At 38.0% G+C, this 22,304-nt stretch overlaps 1 protein-coding gene across 2 annotated transcripts in view; it reads right to left on the bottom strand.

Annotated features, from left to right (window-relative positions):
• The window catches only part of tenm3 (teneurin transmembrane protein 3), a 271,342-nt gene that overhangs the window by 233,238 nt on the left and 15,800 nt on the right, over nucleotides 1-22,304 (bottom strand). The window lies entirely within an intron of this gene.

The following is a 22,304-nucleotide window of genomic DNA, read 5'->3' as shown; positions in this document are numbered from 1 at the left end:
GCAAGGGAAGTTTGAGCATTCCATGGTGTTAAAAAGAGCATTCCTGCCCTTAGGATACAGTGGGAAAGTGCCGTCAAACTTTTGATAGTTTCATTTACTATTAAGAACATGAAGGAAACACAGAGTGTCTTTATCTGAATCACAGTGATTCAGAAAAAAAAAAAAAAAACTTCACACTTCAAGATTCACATGCTTGCTAACCTGTTCAATGAAACTAGTCAGGGCGGACAGTGATAGATACATAGTGATATAAATTTGAGTCTACAAGGAGAAATGTTTTCTCTGAATATATATATATATATACTTAGTTTAGATAAGTATGACTTAATCAAGGAAATCCCTAGAAATATGGCCTTTAAAAAATAAAATAAATGAATTGTCCTTGAACAGGATTCACATTACCAAACCGAAAATTACAGAAAATTATTAAGAAGTTGGATTTTGAGACTTAACTTGGACTTGTGACGAAAGACTAAGACTTGACTTAGACTTGGCCTTGACCATTGGGACATTTTTACTCTTATATTTTTGTTCCTGGGGATGCTGTTGATCCACAAGGAATGAAATTCTCTTAAAAAAAAAAAAGTCAATGTCTGATTCAGCCACTCAGCCATTTTTGCCTGTGGGTACATGACACTCATCCATGACTGAGAGACCCTTTACAAAATCTGAGGTCTGAAGCACAAGGCTGCTTACTGCTTGCCGAGCGTGATAGCTTTTATGAGCACCTAGCTTTTATCGCTCAATTTTGCACATGTATGTATTAACAATCTACAGCACCTGTTGAGTGTTGATGAAAGCCACACCCATTTGATACACATCGGAAAAATTCTCTTCACCGCGTGATCCACTTGAAACTCACTATCAGACCGCTGCACAACAATAGAATGACAGACGTGTGCAGTGCAAATCAGTGGGAATTGTCACGTCTATAAGTGGGAACAGTGCCCCTCAGAGTGAAAAATGCTACTCGCAGTTAGCGACTCATTTTCAAACCGGCATTTAACACCAAACAGCCACTCATGATTAGTGAGTAGATGATTCCATTTAAGTTTATCCAAACAGCTCTTTGGCACCGACACAGAGTTAATGGCATATTGACACACTGCAATTAGTAAACATGACACTCTACATCCTTCAAAGTACTTTTTCGAAATTTGCCGACAACTAAGAGGGCAAATTTGCACATTCAAAGTAATAATAATGATAATAATAGTGGAGTGCATAAAGGGGTCTTGTATTTGCTAACAAATGTTGTTCTCCACCCAGACTAGAGTAAATGTCATCATGAAGGAGGCCCCCTGTTGTACGCAGACTGTGCTAAACCTGAGTTAGCAAAATACACTTGGCTTTGTCTGCAGAGACAGGCCATCATAGCATCTCTGTGCCTGTTGTGTTTAATCGCTCTCCTGACAAGCAAACAATAGCCAAGGTGCAAATCCCCTCATTATAAACATATGTGGTGTGTCAGTCACGCTAATCTTCCTGTTGTTAGTTTATTGAGTATTAAGATAATCCCAATGACCAACACTAACTACCTTTGCCCAGCGGACATCCAAATCCTTTTCAATACAGTATCTGTGCTGTAGGCTGTCAATGTATTTAGTCTTTACGCATGTTATTATCTGATCAGAGGACATGAGTTTATTAGGGTGATTACCTTTAGCCTATTTAAAACAACCTTAAAAGTATTAGTGGTGCTGACTAATGCAAAGAATCTTGGTTATACTTTCATTTAAGGTTTTGAACAAATTCCTAACCATAAGTATGAAACTTACAGTAACTCACCCCCGGGGTGCACAATCTGGACTACAGATATGAACAATACTTTGAATTTGAAAGAGGTTGAATTTACGTTTTTTGCCAGGGCGGACAAATAAAATCCCCTAGAGAGCCATAAGGAGGCACAAGATTATGATAAAGGTATTAGGAAAAATGTAAAATGTCTTACATTTTCTTTTAATTTTATGAATAATACTAATACTAATAATAATTAAGTATAAATAATACTGGTCAAAAGTTTGGGGTCAGTACTCTGCATTGCCATCACAGTAATGCATTATATTTTTAACTATATGAAGTAATAGTGCAATATTACTGTTTTTATTGCATTTAACATCAAACAAAGCCTTAGTGAAAATAAGATTTGTAAGCGCTATATTTACAAGAGAGCAGTTATATATTTGCATATATTTGCATGTATATCAAACCACACTAGCATTATAGCATGACCTTTTGTATGTGGGCAAGTACACAAGTATCAAAGAGCAAAAATGCATGTTTGTGTGTTTGCATTTACACAGCTCATGTTGCTCCAAGCCAAAACTGCCACAACGTGCATGGCTAACTGCCAACCTAAGTCAAACGCAACTATATGGAGCTTTTCTTAGATGTTCTCTATTTCTTTCTCTCTCTCACACAGACATACTAATCTCCCAGTCCACATCAAACCGCTCAAACTCAATTAAACCTCCTCTCCATTTTGCAAACTGTAAATGAGATAAACAGTGAATGCATTTTGTTGTTGCAGGCAGGCAGCATGTTGTCTGGACCATTAAGCAGACGGACCAAGATCTTATCAGAGCCTGTACGTCCACAGAGGAGCGTGTCATAAAAATGAGAAACTCTCTCAGATAATGAATCTGTCAGGTCACAGGCAGTCAAATATTGTAGCACAATGGTGTCTCGTTGCCATGCATGTTTAATTAAGCTTTAATTTCCCATGGAGCAGCCATTGTATTGAAACGAGGGGCCATTGAGACTGATGTAACTCTAATATGGCCACCAGGATGAGGTAAGCGTGATTGATGCTCCAGAATGGGAACTTGACCCCAGAGCAGAAGGTTGAGTCGAGCGTGTCTCAACGCCTCAGTGTCATACAGAATTTAACCCAATAACACTTTAAACAGGACGACCCATAGGAGACAGTAAATAATGCAGTACAGTAGAGCATAAAACGCTGTTTTCATTTGCTGTGCTGTCAGTGATGTGGGCAGCTCATGGGGGTTTTGCAAATGTGTTATGTAGAAGAGAAGGGTGGACTAGACTCGGACTGAACTGCAACTATATTTGGGACCATTTTTGGAGTTCTTGCTCAAACACGGGCACATCTCCTCTCGAAGTGAGAGCGAGTGCTATTTTGCAGGTCAGGATGGTGTTGTTAAAAGGCTCTCTTCACTCTGAAGTTGATTATGATAATGGCTGATGATTGCAATGATGTAAACCATTTTCTAATTGCTCATCAGCACACGTCGTTCTAGGTTGATTTGAAACGGCTGCACATCCTGCTCGGATCCATGCCAGTCCCGCTCGTAATGACAAGAAACTTTGACAAATTTAACACCCCTTTTCCACCTTTGAGTCATTTTCACAGGACTTGAAACAATCAATAAGTTTGAAGCTTGAAGGATACAATTATTCTCTGAAGAACTTCCTGTGACTGCCGCTTAGCGGTCCTGTGTGATTTCTGCTCTCTGGAAGACTAAATTGAATCATCAGAACAAAGTGCTTGACTCAAACTACTGAAGAATATGGCGCTGAGAAGAAACAGATTCTTCATTAAGAGGCGGAACAACCAAATGGCTGATCCAGGGTCTGCCGTACCGACCAGTATGCTAATCTTACAATCATTCCTAATCGGAGTCAATCTGATGTAGAATCAGCCCTAGAGGGCTCTTTTTTACAGGATAACAAGAAGCATAATGCCATCCTCACTTACAGCTAAAGCCACTGATGGAACGCACACTGTAGTCTTCTGGTTCTGGAAACGGAGCTGTAAACGTCCAGTTGATTTATACATCTGTACCTGTCCAGTTAAACACCAAGATTATTGTGCACTGACTAACACCACAAGTTACAACCAAAATCACTCCATGCTGAGCAACACTCCAGGCTCTCAAACACACTTTCATACAACCTACTGGATAAATGGGACAACACTTCTGGGGTGTCACAAAATAGATTTCACTAGGTTAGTGCCAGAAAGTTGTAGAACCATAGACTGACAGGGGCATACGTGTATTCTTAGCAGTATTTATTTAAGCTTAGAATGACCTGTTTAACATCTTTAAGACCTTTAAATCTCAGACGCATGAATCCTCTAGCACTTGGGGGGGAAAAAAAAGAGCGCTGACACATGTGGAAGTGCTGGGATGGGTTGCTTTCAGCTAGGTCACAGATACTCCCAGACGGATCCAGAAAACCAGAATCGTGTGGGAGTATATTGTGAGCATGTGTTTGAAGTGCAGCAGAACATTGTTGATGACTGTTAAACTTCTGGCTGTAAACTGAAGCAAATGTAAGCATTCACAGACAGAGGAAACGCTAAACAATTTTCTTGCCCTTGAATCAAACTGATTGGTACTTCCCAAATGATCACTGAGCTAGAAGAAGTTCACCCAAAAATATCTGTCATTATTTACTGACCTTGAAGTTGTGCAAAACACAAATGACTTTTTTCTTCTGTTCTGTGGAACAAACTATGAGCCATTTAAAATAATCTGATCACGGTTGTTTAACTCTAAAAATGAAAATAATAATAATAAATAATACTAGTAAATTAAATAACATAAAATAAAAAAGCTCATAAAACTTCTTTACTTCTTTTAAGTCTTTTGAATCCAAACTAGCTGTGTGTGAACATATCAAAACAGACCACTGATAATCTTTTTACTGTGGTATATTTTTAAATCTACCATTTTTCAGATAAATAGCCACTTATAGACTCTTTATACTATTTAGAAGTATAAAAAATACCTTTTAAAAAATAGTGGAATCAAGTGAATGACAAGCAAAAAGGGAAGTTGGAGTCAAAATGAGAAGCCATTCTTTGTTGTATGACTGAATGAAAATAATAGTCTCAATAATAGTTATATCTGTCTGATTTTTTTATCCTATCAAAATTGTAAGAATTTAATAAACAGATTAGGGGGTGGGGGAACTAAGAGACTTATAATGAAATACACCTAATTATTATTACATTTACATTTTGTCAAATTATGTTTGTATCTATTTGATCTATGTGATTTTCTTTAAACCAACAAACAACAACAACAAACAAACAAACAAACAAAAAACATTGTTCAAAAATCTGGTTGGAGTAGTTAAAAGCTGGAGGGCAAGGATATCAGTGAATATTGACTTAATGTGCTCTGGTCCTCAAAAAAGCTAGCATAAGGCTTTAGAAGGTATAATGCAGAAGTTACTTTTATGATAATTGTATAGTGTTTTTTAGTCATATTTGCAGCTTGACAGACATGGTCACAGTGTTAATGTAACATTTCCCATATTACATCCATTTAACACTGAATAGCTTATTCTAATTAATATATTTGTGCTGTATTGAAAATACATTTACATAAAGTTGGAACAACATGGTGATGAGTAAATAAAGACAGTTTTTATTTAGTGTGAGCTATTACTTCGAATGTTGTCATACTGTATGTCTGGTGTAAGGTGATTTCTCATGTTATGTTGATTGTTCATGTAGATAAGCAGCAATGCAACTAATCAAATAGAGTTATGGAGGATTCCTACAGTTTGGCAGAGCCTCATGACATCTGGGCCAAGAGCTTACAAAGATTTGTCAGAGCAAGACACTGATATGCTGTTAAAACAGCTCAAAACATAAGTAAATACATGCAGAAACAAGCACACACACAAAGGTAAGAAGTGAATTGTGTGAATACCAACACCCATCTTCAGAATGTGTAAAGGATACTTGGGCTTTACTGAAGTGTGAAGTGTCTACTTTGACAAATAGCACTTGACAGTCGTCTCAATGCCGACAATATCTCCATATAAAAAGCAAAAGGCTCTGAGATGGGCAATGCATTGCTATCCACTAAGAAGGACAAAACATCTCTTCACTGTAAATAAAAAATAAATACATTAAAAAAAAAATAAGAAGAAGAACATAACATCAGTCATGTTACTGTCTGGAAATACCCATAATGCGTTTGCAAACATCATCAATGAATGGAAATGTGCAAACATAAAGTAACCCAGAGAGTGTGTGTGTGTGTGTGTGTGTGTGTGTGTGTGTGTACTCCAGGTGTGCTAACAAATGCTTGTTTAAATCACCCTTTATTTTGTATTTCAGACATCAAGCACACTTGTCTGAATGAGGAATATGCCGGTAGATACTGAAGAGTCACTCACTTTTTTGTTGGCATGTGTGGATGAAAAAAAAAAAAAAAAAAGTCAATAAGCTGTAAACTAGCACTCTCCTTTCACAGATATATTACATATCTGCCCATACACAAAAGCTGCCCATACACAAAAGAAATATATTTGAAATATAGTTTCAGTATATATTTTGGAATACATGCAAATATTTGAAATTGGCCCAATAAATATATTTCACACTTAACATCATTTTTGTTATATTTCAGAATATATTTCAATGTATTTGGAATATATGCCACATATATTTTGACACTTTTGGGGACCCATACAGAAAAAAATACATTGAAATATATTCTGAAATATAACAAAAATATATGATGTTAAGTGTGAAATATATTTATTGGGCCAATTTCAAATATTTGCATATATTCCAAAATATATACTGAAAATATATTTTAAATATATTTCTTTTGTGTATGGGTGGGTTTACAAGTGTGTGGAAAAATTGTCAGTAGACCTTAAAATGATGTGCATGGTAACTCTTGGATTAAACCCAACGTTGCTATGACCTCAGTCTAAAAACATCAATGTGTCAAAAGCATGTAAGTGAGTGAACAACAAGTAAAACAAACAGTAAATTCTGCTCCAGTGATGAAAGTCATTTAATTGAATTTGGCGTTTATCGGCGAGTGCCCGTAGCTACATTAAGCGGAGAGGAAATCTCGGTGTGTGACATCTTAAGGTAAAAGACAAGCTTTATTGTTTGGTTAAAACCCAATGCTGCGACATGTGGTCATGTATAATGGTGTCTACTCCAGGGACCGTGTGTCTAAGCACAAGCCATAGTGGGATATCAGTATCTCAAAGCTTTCCTGGAGAATACAGTACAGTAAGAGCTAACCGCAGTGGGTCTTCCTCAGGCCCTGTGGTCCTTCGCACAACACTATTCAGCCCCACTGTGCAGCCCTATCAATGTGTGTGTGATGATAGATGGATAACCTTTACTGGCTTTATCTTCACTGTGGAGTGCTAGCTGTCGCAGTTAGGCATTATTGAAAAAGTCTATCAGAGTCCTGCACCACAGAGACCATCAAACACCTTCTCAAAAAGTTTCTCTCTTAGAATGAAACTACAGGGTTGGGATGTTGTCATTTTGCATATTGCCATTGCTATACCGATGTCCCTGGCATTTGGAAATGCAGATAGTAACTGTGTTTCTATCATGGCACTGAGGTATCAGCGTGACATTATTTTCCATAATTTTACAAACTGCGACATATATATATATATATATATATACTATTGAAGCAAATAAAAAATGAAAATAAAAAAAGTAAAAGAACATGGCTGGCGTATACCTGCCGTCAAGGGAAATTAGGTGTTGACTCGGCCAGCTCAACCTCAGACAAAGGCTTTTCTCCCCTTCTGATGCGCCCTGTACAGCGCAGGAAGCTGGTGTAACCTGGGAAACTGGAAAATCTTGCGGAGGTGGGAAAAAACAACTCATAAAAATGAAAGGATTCAATTTTCGAACGTATGCACAAACCACTTTCTATCATGCTGTGCTGCAGTCTATTGACAGCATATAACATTTCATTTAATCATTCAGGGGGCTAAAAATATAAGAATGTCCCCATGAAAAAGATAGCAGTGATACGGAAGGATGGAAAATGAAAAGCAGATGGGAAGATTGCCGTGGCACTGTCAAGACAAGAAGACCATGTGGAGCTGATCAGGATAGGATCGGAGCCCGTGTCGAAATCCGATCACGGCGACGCGACTTGTACTGAATGCTTAACCAATTAGGCCGGACATCAGAAGCCCCGCCGCCCTGGCCACTCCCGGCAGGGGACAGGAGTTACCTTACTGAGCCCAGCCGCTGCGGTTTAGCTCAGGTTTATTCACATCCAGCTAAAAACCTCCAGACTGAGAAACATAAGCCTGGCTCCAATCATATAAATAAGAGATGTTTATGCCTCAGACATGGTCAAACACAAAATAGGAACATTTCAGGGTTGCTGGTGGTGTGGATGTTTTTTTTTTTAGGATAGCTTACATTAAGCACATAAATGCATGCCCTGAAGCTCTTCAATGTAGAGGGAATGGTCCAGAGAGACATGGAGAGCCAGGCATTAAATGCCTAGGATAGAGTGGATAGTTTGTTGATCCCGTCTAATCATAAAAGATTTTGCACACTTTTCTGCTTCTTCTGAGTCTATACAAACAATCCAGCGCATGAGCTCTATTTCTCTTGTTTTATGGGTTGTAATCAGCAGGGATTTTGTAGATCGATATTATCACAATACTTGAGTCACGAAATATCACAATTCTTTATCTGGTGCCTTAAACAGGGTATTACGATACAAAGTGATTTATTTATTTATTGAGTGAAGTAAGCGAGCGTTTCATATGATCTTGTATGCCACTTGCATGGGTCACATTACAATCGTTCTATTCTGTAGTGAAAGCTAGAGCTTGATTCGAATGAAAGATGGGACATCTCGCATTTGTGCTGTTCTTTCTATTAGGATTTCCATATCACTGCTTTCAAATGAAAAAAAAAAAAAAAAAAACAGATTTAACCTGGATATAATGAACATAAGCGACACAATTGTATTAATGTATTAATTGCAGGGCTCCAGACTAACTTTTTTTACTAGGAGCGCTGTAGCCCCTGACTGAAAATTTTAGGAGCGCAAGCAGAAAATTTAGGGGCACACCTTAAATCAGCTTGCAATGCAATTATTAAAATTTCCCCCAAAATAACTGTAATACTGACAAATTATTTAATAATAAATAGACTTAACGTACAGATATTACAATGTGCAGTTTTATGTCAAGTTCACAGGCACCAGACTAACATTTGAGGGCAGCGGCACCGGAGCCACTGAGTTCTGCAAAAAAATATCTGGTGGCACTGGGGCTGACAATAATGCACTAAGCTTAATTTAGGGTGTAGATGAAATTAACTTTAATTATCATTCATAATGTCTTAATATTAATTAAAAAGCAAATCGAGTGAAAAAAAAATATATTAGGGAGAGAAAATAGCCAATAAGCATCCTTCTGTTTACAATGGTAATTTATTTATTTTATTATTTTTAAATTAGTGTTTAAATAAGAGTTTAAATAAGACAATTTTTGAAGGATGAATAAAAAATGTGTTGGTCATCACATTAAAAATAACATTTATATATGATAGTTTTGAAGTGCTGGAAAAAGATGAGTAACAGTTAGTACTTCTAAGCGTTTGACTATTTCTGTCACATTATGGTTACAGTTACTACATTAAATCCATGGTGAATGTCGCTGATTTGTGGACTGAAAGCCTTCTATAAGTGTTGCTGATCTCGCAGCGATTATGTTATTAATTCTGAGGCGAATTTAATGGATTTCTTCACTGGATCTCCAGAGTCTGGATCTCCTAGTAACAGTGTCGCGTGATCGAGATCGGCCCGCGACTGGCAAGTTCGGGGCGCTGCGCTCATTGCTACGCTGTTTATAATGGTCCGAACTAATAAATGGTCTGTGAAGCATAAAGGAGTAGCTCATTTTCGTTCCGCTTTCATTTTGTTTGGATTCACTGCTCGGCAATGTTGTGGTCGCGCCAGCGCTACCTAAATAAATATTTGGTCGCACCGGCAGGAAAAATGGTCGCAAAATGCGACCAATTGGTCGCAGTCTGGAGCCCTGAATTGTGTATCATATTAATAGTTTATGTGTAATTCATTCATACAGTTAATTAAATATGTTGAATGCATTTATTTAAAATTGTAAAATTGATATTTATTCAATTTTACCAATGGTTTTATTCTGTTCTGTATTATTTTTAAAAACTGAAATAATTTTTTGATAACTCTAACCGAGATGACACATTTAACAAAAATTATTTGAATACTACTGTATGTATGACTTTTTTTATTATAATCCAAACTAAATATGTGAAATATCACCCACAAGTTAAACACCGTCATTCGTAGAAATGTTTATGCAAGCACCAGTAGAAGACTAATATGTAAACCACGGTAGCAGCAAAAAAAAATCTGTTTTATAATAATTGAATTATTGCAGATTGTTTGCATTTCCCATGCATTTTCATGTTGTTTGAGAATTGGTTTGTTTGAGTGAGAAGAGCACTGTTGAGCTGTGGACCTCTTTTTCTAGATATATTCTGCTATAAGTGTCATCCACACAAATTGCCTTAATAATTACTCATATTATTTGGTTTTATGTAAGGTAAATGAATTTGTTAATGCGTTAACTACAACAAAAAACATTATGAGATCAATCACAATTAAATATTTTAATAGGCCGACAGCCCTAATTAATATTGATACTTGCACTTCCTTTTGAGTGTTTGATCAATTACTTCAAGTGGAACAGGAACAGACAGTGTGTTATAGACAAGTCAGATGTGTTTAAGCAGCTAATGCAGCCCATCATCAAAATGTGAGATACTATCTAGGACAACAATGCATTAGACTAGGACAGAGAGAAGGAGAAAGAGGGACAAAGTATAAGAAAAAAAGCATGTCCAGTATCATTACACTAGAACATTGCACTCTGGGGTATCATTAAAGGATTCAATTGTGTTAGTGCCGTTAAACATGGCGCTAATTCGGGCCCTCTGAGAGGTAATGACCAATCTGTCAACCGCCATCCAAAGAGGGTAAAGGGAAACGCAGCAATACTAAAAACAGCAGAGACCAATTACGTCTTTATATCATATTACACATGGCCAACACAACCGGGCCAAGCAAGTGCATTATGACATTAATTAAGTTCTATGATGATGTAACCACTGTTCAAGCTGAAGAACATTCTGAGAAAGCCGCGATACTAAACAAACAGAGCATTAATACAAGTCTGTTTCAAGCTAGTTTGAGTGCTTACCGATAAATTCAACAAAGGTCAACATGAGCAGAGATGGAAGGCAAATTGAAATGAGTCAGATCACTGAAAGACTAATTCAGAGAGGCTGCACAGAATAAAAAGATGGCTAAAAAAAGAATAAATTAAAAGAGGTTGTATAAGCACTTGTAATTAACGTGGTCTTCTGTAACTCCTATATCAAATTATACAGTGTTTCCACACTTAGACAGATTTCTAATTAATTTTAAATAATCACATAAATAAATAAATAAATAAATAAATAAATAAATAAAAATAATGAATGAATATATTCATTATTCATTTTTATCATTTATTGATATAAATTGCTATACTGTATAGTGCTGTCAACAGTGCTTTAAGATTGTCAGGTAGGCCTAACAGATAAATATACAGAAATGTAATAATCAAACACTGCAAAGTCTTCACTGCATAAATTATACATTTAATTTAGTTGAATCCCTTATTAAAGCTACAAAACTTATTCAGTCAAGAGCAGTGAGTGATTTTCTCTTCGTCTTTTGTTCTTTAATTAACATTAATGACACAGACAGCAGCAGGTTTATTTGGCTGCTGTCACTTTAAGGCCTGACGTACATGACACGGATCTGACACACATGCACACTTTTTAACTCATTTAAGACTGTGCTTATGAGGATACACGACAAAACAGGAATTTTGTCATTATTTTGAGTGTTTTTGTCCGTTCAAGCATGCAACAAAACTCAGTGCAGCACTGGCGCGCTCTGAAGAGGCATTCTGTGCGTAAGTCTGTTCACAGAGAGCCACTTCACAGACAGCACGCCAGTGGGCCTACAGTTTTTTTTTTGCATTTTATCTTGCTTAAATTGTTTAATAGTACTTGAATGAATTATAGTGTGATCTGTAGCGCAGCCAAATGATGACAGAAAAAGAATGGATGGTTTTTAACGTATTCAACTTTAAAAAACTGTAAACGTTTAACGTGTTGATTTTAACACCCCTATATGAAACAACGAGAAAATGCAGAAAAGCAAGTGGGGAGACTGTCTAAACTAAGCCAAGAGGAAAATGTGACTAATGGTGTTAAAAAAAAAGTGCCCAAAAGTGCCAGCATGCTTTTGGCAGGCCAGCGTCACATATGCCGTCAGGTCCTGATCATCCGTATGTCATTTTCCAAGTGACAACAAGTGACAACTGGTACTGCAGTCTGTGCAGCATCCCTGACTTCTGGTTGGGGGAGACTAAAGTGTCACAGCTCTGATCCGCCCCCACATCATACCGAAAATATTAACCCTCACCTCAAACATTCTGACAACCACTGCTAAGCTTAAAGTCACAGCCAGAAAGCGCAATCTCTGTATAGAAATGGCACAAATAAACTACTTTGACTTTATTGAAGGTCAAACCTTGTTTTTTGTTTATTTATTATTTTTTACTTATGCCTTTTGGAGGTGGATGTGTGATGGGAAGGAGGGGAGAACGAAGTTTAACAGCATGAGCCTGAGGAATCATTTGCCTCCACATAGAGTCATCAGTAGTGTAGAGAGGGAAACTGATGGCAGAGGTGAGCGCTTTGTGAGCTTGACCTCACTCGGATCTGATAGTTTACTGCAGGGGTTCTGCCATCGAGCAGCTGGGATCCCTCCTCCAAACCTTCTGTTGAAGATTGAATAACAGACACTGAATGGTCAACAGACAGGGAGCAAACGCATTTTCGGGACACAGCAGAAACGTTCTGTGATAGCAACAACAGGGGGACGACGAGAGAAACAACAGAAAGTCAATTTCGCGAGCGTGAAGACCTTAATGGAGCTGATGCATGGGGGTACAAATAAAAAACAGAACAGCATCGAGATGGACCGGGCAGATAAAAGGGGGCCGACTCGCTCTGCTTGACGCAGAGGAAGATACACGACTGGAGTCAATGTAACGGTGCAGCCCAGAGAAACGAGCGTCAAATGTGGTAATGGAGTAACGGTGTCACCAAGAGGGCAAAGGCGAACAACGGCGCACACCGTGAGCGATAACAAAACGATAATTGTAAAACTCATTTGCATTAAATGACAGAAATCATTAAGGGCTAATTAATTCTAGTGGATGCGTGTTCCAAAATGGGAGTGTCCTGCTGGCTGACGAATAGGGGTTCTTGAAGAAGAAATCACAAATGTGAAAAGTGTCTACTGGCAGCTGCTCATTAAGGATAATGGGGCGATGGATAGTCACTTGCACTAAGAGAATCATCCATTTCAGTAAACAGAAACTGATTGATATTTGAGCTATAACTGCCACCATTAGGGCCCTCGAATCGTGCGATGTGTGCAATTTCCCTGCTGTATCGCTTTTAATGGATCTCGGCATTGTCAGGCTTCGATGTTTCCTGCAACAACAAAAAAAAGAGAAGAAAACAGCAAACAGCATGAACCATAATAACAAAGACAAATCTCTCTTGATAAGTTATAATTGCTTAAAGTGCTGGTCTCACACACTAAGGGCAGAAAAAAGTTTCCGCAGGACCGCTGGCAAGTTTCCCAAAGGAAACGGCTTTGAATGTAAACTCAAATTAAGGCACTTGAAAAAGTATCTTTCGGAGAAAACATTTCCGCACCGGTCGTTAAGCCATCAGAAGTTTGCTCTGTGAATGGCTGTGTATGCTCCAGTGGGGACCATAATGAAACAGCATTATGGGAATGGGCAGCAGGGAAAGTGGGCCTTCCTCCAGGGCCAGGGGGAGCTTGTTAGCTAGCTGAGGTAAAACACTGGAGACAATCCCGGACACCTGGCTTCCCAAGGACCACCAGGGGAAGATGCGAAGGGGGGGGTGGGGGTATCTGAGGGGAGCAAGCAGCCCACTTTAAAGAAAGATTTTAAGCGAACCTGGAGCCTGGGTAACTTTCGAAACAATCATAGCTTGAAAACGAGACCCCTGATTCTGTGTCGGTTCACGGGAGGCCTCGTTGTAGTGCTGAGAGGGCAGGGCAAGTCCGCTGTACCACTCCAAACTCCTCCCTCCCGACTCTTGAGAACGCAGGGACAAAGTGAGGGAGGAAGAAAGGTCTATGGAAGACAAAGCAGCGTGTTCCAGCAAAGCAGGCAGCAGACTAACCACTCCAAGAGCCTCACCCCTTTCCCTCTCGGTGCTGAAAGGTTCTCACTGTGGCTACTGCTCCAGCCACTAAATGGAGTCTTCCTCCTCTATAGAACATTCCAGAGGGCTGAAACAACGTTGAAGTGGGCGGCTCTCAATGTCGCTCTTTAGCGCAAGGGAAAGCATTATCAGAGAGGAGAATGCGGGAAGAGAGGCCAACATTAAACATGTATACGCTCTCTGGCTCTCATTATAAAACACCCTCTTGAAAACTCTCACCCGCTTCAGAACTGAGAACATCACTGACAGTTTACTATGAGCTTTCATTCCCACTGAATGTGACTCAGGGGAACCACTACACCTAACGTGCTTAAGAAACGCACTTCAGGATGTCTGATTCACCATCCCATCATAGTTGGGAACTCTAAAAGAAGCCATTTTGTGATCTAACAGGAGGACGATCAAAATATGGCATGTTGCAAACACAGGTCAGAGACTTCAAAGATGTGCCGTGTCAGTGACCTCTGATATATCTGAAGCTCCTCACCACAGATGATATGAACCCATCCATATGATATGAAAATCAATAGGCCTGCAAAGGCACAAAAGCACTTGAGGAGCGCAGCTCTACTACATGCTGCTAGCTCAAATTGCTGTGTCTGTGATCGTATGATTGTGCTGTAATGGGTTATGGCAGGGAAGGGCTGCATGGGCATTTGACTTGCTGGTAGGGGGTATATATGTATGGACAGAGAGTACGGTAAGGGGCAAAGGAGTCAGTGAAGCTGGACGAGTAATAGACTTCACTCAACTCTCTGAATAAACCGCCAGAGATTGAATATTACAGTATAGAGTCAAAGTGAAGATGCAACTTAAAATTAGACAGACAGACAGACAGACAGACAGACAGACAGACAGACAGACAGACAGACAGACAGACAGACAGACAGATAGATAGATAGATAGATAGATAGATAGATAGATAGATAGATAGATAGATAGATAGATAGATTTGGCAGCACAAACCATCACTCATTTGAATCTTACAATTATCATGATACATTTGGCAATAAACTATCAGCACTATCATTCTGTTTTATTTATTCATATTTGTATCATGCAGCACCGTGCCCTCGTTGCCCCGAGCGATACCATTTCCCCCTCATAAGTCGAGTGCACAGCAAGCATCCTCTCCCTACTTTTTTTCTTTCTCCGTCCTCTTTTCTTTTTTCAAAAATTGCATTTCGTGTCTCTATTTTTGGTGCGGCTAATTAATCCTCAGCATTTAGACAGAGAGCCGCAGGAGTAAAAAGGCATTTAGGAGCCGCTGGGGCCCTCAGCGCCAGCGACAAGCATGGTTATGGAAAGCCCCCCGCCGTTTGTCATGTCATCCGCCATGTGCTGCTCCCATTAGGCTTTGCCCACACCATTGCCAAAAGGCAAGGGCACCCACGTACACCACAGGACAGCCATGTCAGAGAGAGTGTCTTCACCCACGACATTAGACGCACATGTACTGTCCAACGACGTCTATAATAGTAGTCAAAATGTATTCATTAGCATTTAGCGTCTCACACAATTTTTTAAAAATAATAATCGGGCCCTCATTTTTATGTAATATAATTCGCGACCATAACTATAGGCTATTACAACATATAATTCTGGCCTATTAATAAAAAAATTGTGCTCAGTAATAGTGATTTTATAATGGCTTTTATGTTTCCAGTGTCACACGATCCCTATATTTCATATATCTTTTATTATATATATATATATATATATATATATATATATATATATATATATATATATATATATATATATATACACACACACACATCAATTTTATAGCTCTTATATATTTTTTTCTTAAATTATCACATTTTTGACATTGACAAAATCAGTTTTCAATTTTATGAATACTTACAATGCTTCTGTATGGTCAAGACACTGACATTGCAATGCTGTTAATAATAGACTTAATTTCCTAAAATATTTGACATTCAAGACATTTTTGTTTATATAAGGTATTTATCCATTGTTACAATAAAACTCAATACTATCAGAGCATAAAATACAGGGATAGGAGAGGGTAGAATCAATGTATTAAATGTATAACATATAGGCCTAGGTAACCTCTCAGCTATTTAAAAAAAAAGAAAGAGAAAAAAAAATTTCTTCTTCTTTTTCCTTAACATTGTTGTAACACAGCTTGCATCTTTTGTGTTTTCCCAACTGGGCTTTTAGCGTTGAGAGCGTCTAGCTGTTGTAGGCTCGGTGTTTCAGTGGCACTTGTGCATTCCTGAATATCAATGTGGCTGTGAGAGCAGATTAGAGGCGGCCTCCCTCTCCCTCCCGAGCTCTTCAAATTAGTTTGATTTTCCCCCAGATGGTCAGATTAAATTACATAAACGCTGTCAGCAAAGTCCTATTCTGCACTGCATTCATGCCATCCTTATTCAGTAGCCCTTCCTCCCACTTCTTTTAAAATCTTTCTTTGCCCTCTCCTCTCCTCTACTGATTTAACCTGCCCGACCATTTTTGTGTGTGTGTGTGTGTGTGTGTGTGTGTGTGTGTGTGTGTGTGTGTGTGTGTGTGTGCGTGTGTGTGTGTGCGTGTGTATATGTTGTCACAAAGCTGTACAGCTGACAGCGTCTCTGTAGATGAATCACTGTAAAACTGTCACCTGTTGCCCCCGCTGTGTCATTTCGTCAAAAACCTGGGCTTTGGAGGGACTCCAGTGCCAATTATTTCAATAACAAGTGTTTAAAGGAACAAGAGTGTGCAATTATAGCACTTAATTACTTGCCTTAATCCACATAAGATTAAAGATTGCTGATTTTACCGCTAGTATTTTCTTGTGCATATCTGCATAAATGGAACAGAAAAATGCGGTTCGAACCAAGCAGGCTCCAAAAATAAGACTTGGCAGGAAAATTAAGCAATTTGCCAAAAGTATAAAAGTAAACAGCTCTAGTTGTTAGTGAAATAGGATAATGGAATTAGAGGGGAAACAACGATATGATTTTAAAAGACAGGATTTTTTTTAAGGCACGTTGTGATATTTTGATCTCTCCCTCCCACACAAGCACATCTACTTTCTGGCTTCTGTCAACACAAAATGTCGCCCCTGCAAAGCCAAAGGTTTTCGTTTGCAACTTGGTGGCTGTTTAGGCCGACGAAGTAAACTCCTACTGACAGACTAAACAGAAGTGGAAGCACTGGGTGGCCCGTTCAATTAACAACCCCAAAACGTCTGGGTGCAACTGTTTTTTTGAGCTAACACAACATTTTTTTCGCGGCATTTCTCAAGCTGAAATAAACAACAAATGTTGCAAAACCAGCAAGAGAGAGAATTACACAATATCCCTTCTCCACCCGGCAACACTAAAGATACCATCTGGTCATCTTGTGTGAGGGAAGCAGCATCTTATCATTGAGGTGTGTGTGTGTGTGTGTGTTATGAACATTGGGATACCTCCACTTCCTCGACAATGGGATGAAGTCTGCGTTCACTTCCTGTAAATCTGGTCAGTGTGCTTTGAAGATTGACATGCTACAATATTGCTAGAGAAAAATGTTCTCATTCCAGACTGGACTGTAGGACTTAAATAATAATAATGATGATAATTTCCCCCTTAAATGATTAAATGATATAAATAAAGAAAATGGAGGACATCCCTTTTTTAAGTTTGCCTTGTAAATCGCATCATTTCCATCCCTCCTGTCTAAACAGATGGACAACTCTGTCTATAAGCTGCAAGCTCATATGGGCGGACTCTCCCTCGAGTTTCCAGCCAGTCCAAAGGTAAATAATACCCTCTGTTGCAATGCTATACAAACGAGAATTGGGACGTGAGTACTCGTTGGGGGATCCATCCAGAGGCAAAGGCTCCGGCAACACAGAGCTTAAACTTTGTGAATTGTGCAATGGATCCAGATTGTAAACATGTTTGTTCTGCAATCGGGCCAACACAACTGAATGAGAAAGGAAGGCAATTAATGGAACTTCGGCAGGACGCTTAAGGACACTGGGAAAGACGGGGTTGTGCGCAGCTAATTGCCCTGCTTTGTGCGTTTTAAAATAAATTGTAGGGTTGAAGGTCAAATCCCATTCACACAAAAAAAAAAGGTATTTATGTTAGACAGCTTGAGAGGAGAGAGACAAACGTCTGCCCTGTGAAGTGTTTAAATGTGAATATTTCGTTTTGTCATTTACTGTAGCCCTAGTATTAAATTAAAGTAAGTGGACCATTATTTTCAATAGGATTGTATAAATACCCTTGAACAAATGACCATGAAAAACATGTTGAATGAGTTCTGCTAACTATCAACTGTGACATTTGCAGTAAGAAGAGCCTAAAAATGCAGCGGCAATAAAATCATAAAAATAATCATTCAATTATAATAATAACAATTATGAAGAAGGGCATACTCTAATGTCACATCACTTGTTTTCCCAACTGATGCAAAGATCGTTTATGCACACAGTTATTGCTCTCAGATGAGACACTATGATATAAACAGAGTGTAATACATTTTGCATTATGGTTGGTCATGTTTTTAATCTGTCAATGTTCTAAATGAACAACAAATAAATAAGCAGCAATTATTATTGTGAAAAACAAATTCTTCAAATATATCATACTTTATTAAATATGTCAATTTTAAATGTAATGACCTAGGCATATTTCAGTACTTATACCTTACGTTTATGATAAAAGAATTTTATACATTTTACACAAGTTAGTAATTTGCAAAACAATGATTTTATTTAGTTATTTGCTTATTATAGATGAGACAGTGTCACTGTCAAAAGAATGAATGAAGATATTAATTATGATGACTATTTCTTTATTGTTCTTTGTTTTAAGCCTCTTATCCTGTTGGTAGCTTTCTACATAATTTTATACTTCTTGTACATATTACAGCACTGCATATGAGAAGAAATGTCTCATATTACAAGCCCATTTAATAACAAGATGTGACTTTTCAAGCTTAGTGTCAGTCATGCATTTTATAATTAACTTAATGGGATAAATCACTGTGTAAACCACTGCATAAAAAAACAAAAAACAACAACAAAAAAAAAACATACTTTTGGCCAGTGTGGCATACATACATTGTTCCAGCTCATCACTGATTACTGATTTCATAATAGCTAAAAAAAGCCTGACTTTCATATGTGACCCTGGACCACAAAACCAGTCTTATGTGTAATTTTTAAAAAATTGAGATTTATACATCATCGGAAAGCTGAATACATAATCTTTCCATTGATGTATGGTTTGTTAGGATAGGACAATATTTGGCCGAGATACAACTATTTGAAGATCTGGAATCTGAGGGTGCAAAAAAATCTAAATATTGAGAAAATCGCCTTTGAAGTTGTCCATTTCTATTGGCGATAGTGCTGCATCCATTCACAAAAATAAATATTTTATATATTTAAGGTGGAAAATTTACAAAATATCTTCATTGAACATGATCTTTACTTAATATCCTAATGATTTTTGGCATAAAAGTAAAATCTATAATTTTGACCCATACAATGTTTTGTTGGCTATTGCCACAAATATACCCGTGCAACATAAGACTGGTTTTGTGATCCAGGGTCACATATAAATAAAGAAATCATATTCATTATAGTTATTTATTATAGACTTTTAGGGATGAGGACATTTTGCCTTCCCAGTTTATGGTAAAGTTCTGGATCTAAATCACACTCTTCTTAAATTTGAGAATAATTAGCCTAACTAAAGCTTAAAAAAAATACAAAAAATAAATTAAAATAAAATAAAAAAAGCTTTATATTGAAGCTTTCTTTCCAAATATTTAGTGTATAAAGAGTTTGGAAGTTATGAATAATTTTTCTGAAAGTGGATATAGTAAACACTGATATCGCAGGCAAGACAGAATCAGCAACAAACACAGCTCCACAGTCTCATTTCCTCTTAACCATCATGAAGTAGAGGGGGTCAATTTGGCCTCCATTCTATAATCGCATTTGCTCATCAGACCCTAAGTACAGAGAGAGATTGTTACCCAACCACAGAATGGCTGACCCACCAGCATGACCCACACCCTGCAGTTCCTGTGGTGGAAAGTCATCAGACGGTTGGAGATGCTGGGGTTTGTGCTGCAGCATTGCTTCTCTGCGGGGTTGAAGGGCTCATTAGTCAGGCAGTGGTCGCTTCTCACCAAACACAATTAGGACTATTTGCCCTCCTTCAGCAGATGCTGATGAGACAGGCAGAGAGGAGGATTGGTTGAATGGCCTGCACCACTACAAAAGGACCACAGTGATAGAGGCAAAAATTTAATTTTGGAAATGGAGTACATCTATTTGAGGGCCTTGGCAGGGATGGTGAACGAGCAGGAAGTGAATGGAAGAAAGGGGGGGGGGGGGAGGTTGGATAATGACCTTACCAAAATGAAAATCTAACGGTTCATTGCAACCGTTCTCAACATTAAAATCTGCAAAATTACTTGCTGAAAATATACAAACATTTCACAAAAACTGAATCAGTTGCTACATGTTATTCACCTCTAGAAAGGTCAAACGAGATTAGAAAACACAACTACAGGCCTGAGAAGTGTTATCAGTGCTCTCTATTCAACAGGTGAGGTTTAGATGCTGATGCTTAGATATTCTCTTAGAATTTCAATCCAAAAATCAGTGTTTCAGCACTAGTACGGCCCATTCTTGCTGTTCCAAAGCTTAGTGAGCTGCCTACGAAGGAGGCAATTTAAGGGATAGTAAGCTCGCTCTCAACTGTTCCAAAACGTCAGCAAATGAATTATGCTGCCCACTAAAGCACATTGTTTGGTAAAATTCAAAGGTAGAATCACATGTATTATTTGTGGAAATAGTAAGTTCTAGAAATAAATTCAAGATGTAAAGCATTACAAATGTTGATTATAAATAAACTGTCATCAAAATAAAATTAATTAATTAAATAAAATAAATCATTCAATAAAATGTACATACACTAATGCTTTAATGTTTCTGAAATAAAAATAAATTAACTGTTTTTTAAATGTAATATCTTTAGCAACACAGAATTTTCAGCAGCAAGTTCTCCAGTTTCCAGTGTCACATGATCCCTCAGATCTATACAGGTGGAGGGTTTCTGAAAGCGCGTTGCACTGCTAAGGAAAATGCATCCCAAGTATTTGAAGGTTGAGCAGCGAGCTCATTGGCTACTGATACAGCAGGAACCAATCAGCTGCGCCGTATAGATAACGATGCGATTATGAACAGGTGAGTAAAAGGACCTATTAGCCTGCGCCATCTAGAGTGGCATGCCAGAACTTTGTATATGTATATATATATAGATAGATAGATAGATAGATAGATAGATAGATAGATAGATAGATAGATAGATAGATAGATAGATAGATAGATAGATAGATAGATAGATAGATAGATAGATAGATAGATAGATAGATAGATAGATAGATAGATAGATAGATAGATAGATAGATAGATAGATAGATAGATAACTGTATACAAGTCTTTACTGTCACTTTTTATGAATTTAATGCATCCTTGCTGAATACAAGTAATAAAGTCCTTAAAGAAAATACTGAACTTTTGAACAGTAGTATAATTAGTATTTTTTTTTTTTTAGATTACACATGTAATAGTATAATGCTGTTAAACTAGCAAAATTCTATCATCAAACTCTTGAAATTAATTGCGAGTCCAGCCTATTTGTGGCTGCCTATGTTGAGTGTTCCAAATCTGTCACTTATGAGGTTCCAAGACCGTCAGGACGCTGCCTAGCTCACTAGGTTTCGGAACAGAGCTTCTGTTTTCAAATTTGCAGGGAATGTTGGCTTAACACGAACAAACCTAAACTCAACGGCTGCAGATAACACTTACGCAAGGCAGTCATCTACTTTAAAAGAGTGTACTTTGCAAGTCTTGCTTCCACAGATTAGGATAAGTGGTAACTCTTTTAGGACTGAATCAGAACGCAGATATGACAGACCCTCCCCTTAATTACTACCGTAGGAGCCCCAGTGGCAGGCCTGATTTTATTCAAAATGTCAATGTGCCCACTTGGGAAACGAAAGGGGAAGAAAAGAAAAAAACAACTAAATTGAGAACAAATGCAGAAATGTTGATGTCAACAATATTTTAGAGCGCTGTGGGACTCTTCCACTGCACAAAAGACAACAACATATATCATATCATGCTGTTTGTGGTTTTTAA

The sequence above is a fragment of the Scardinius erythrophthalmus genome, assembly GCF_964197995.2.
Source record: "Scardinius erythrophthalmus genome assembly, chromosome: 3".
Classification (NCBI taxonomy): domain Eukaryota; kingdom Metazoa; phylum Chordata; class Actinopteri; order Cypriniformes; family Leuciscidae; genus Scardinius; species Scardinius erythrophthalmus.
Note: the sequence above shows the minus strand (reverse complement) of the source record. Positions and strands in the feature narration are given on the sequence as shown.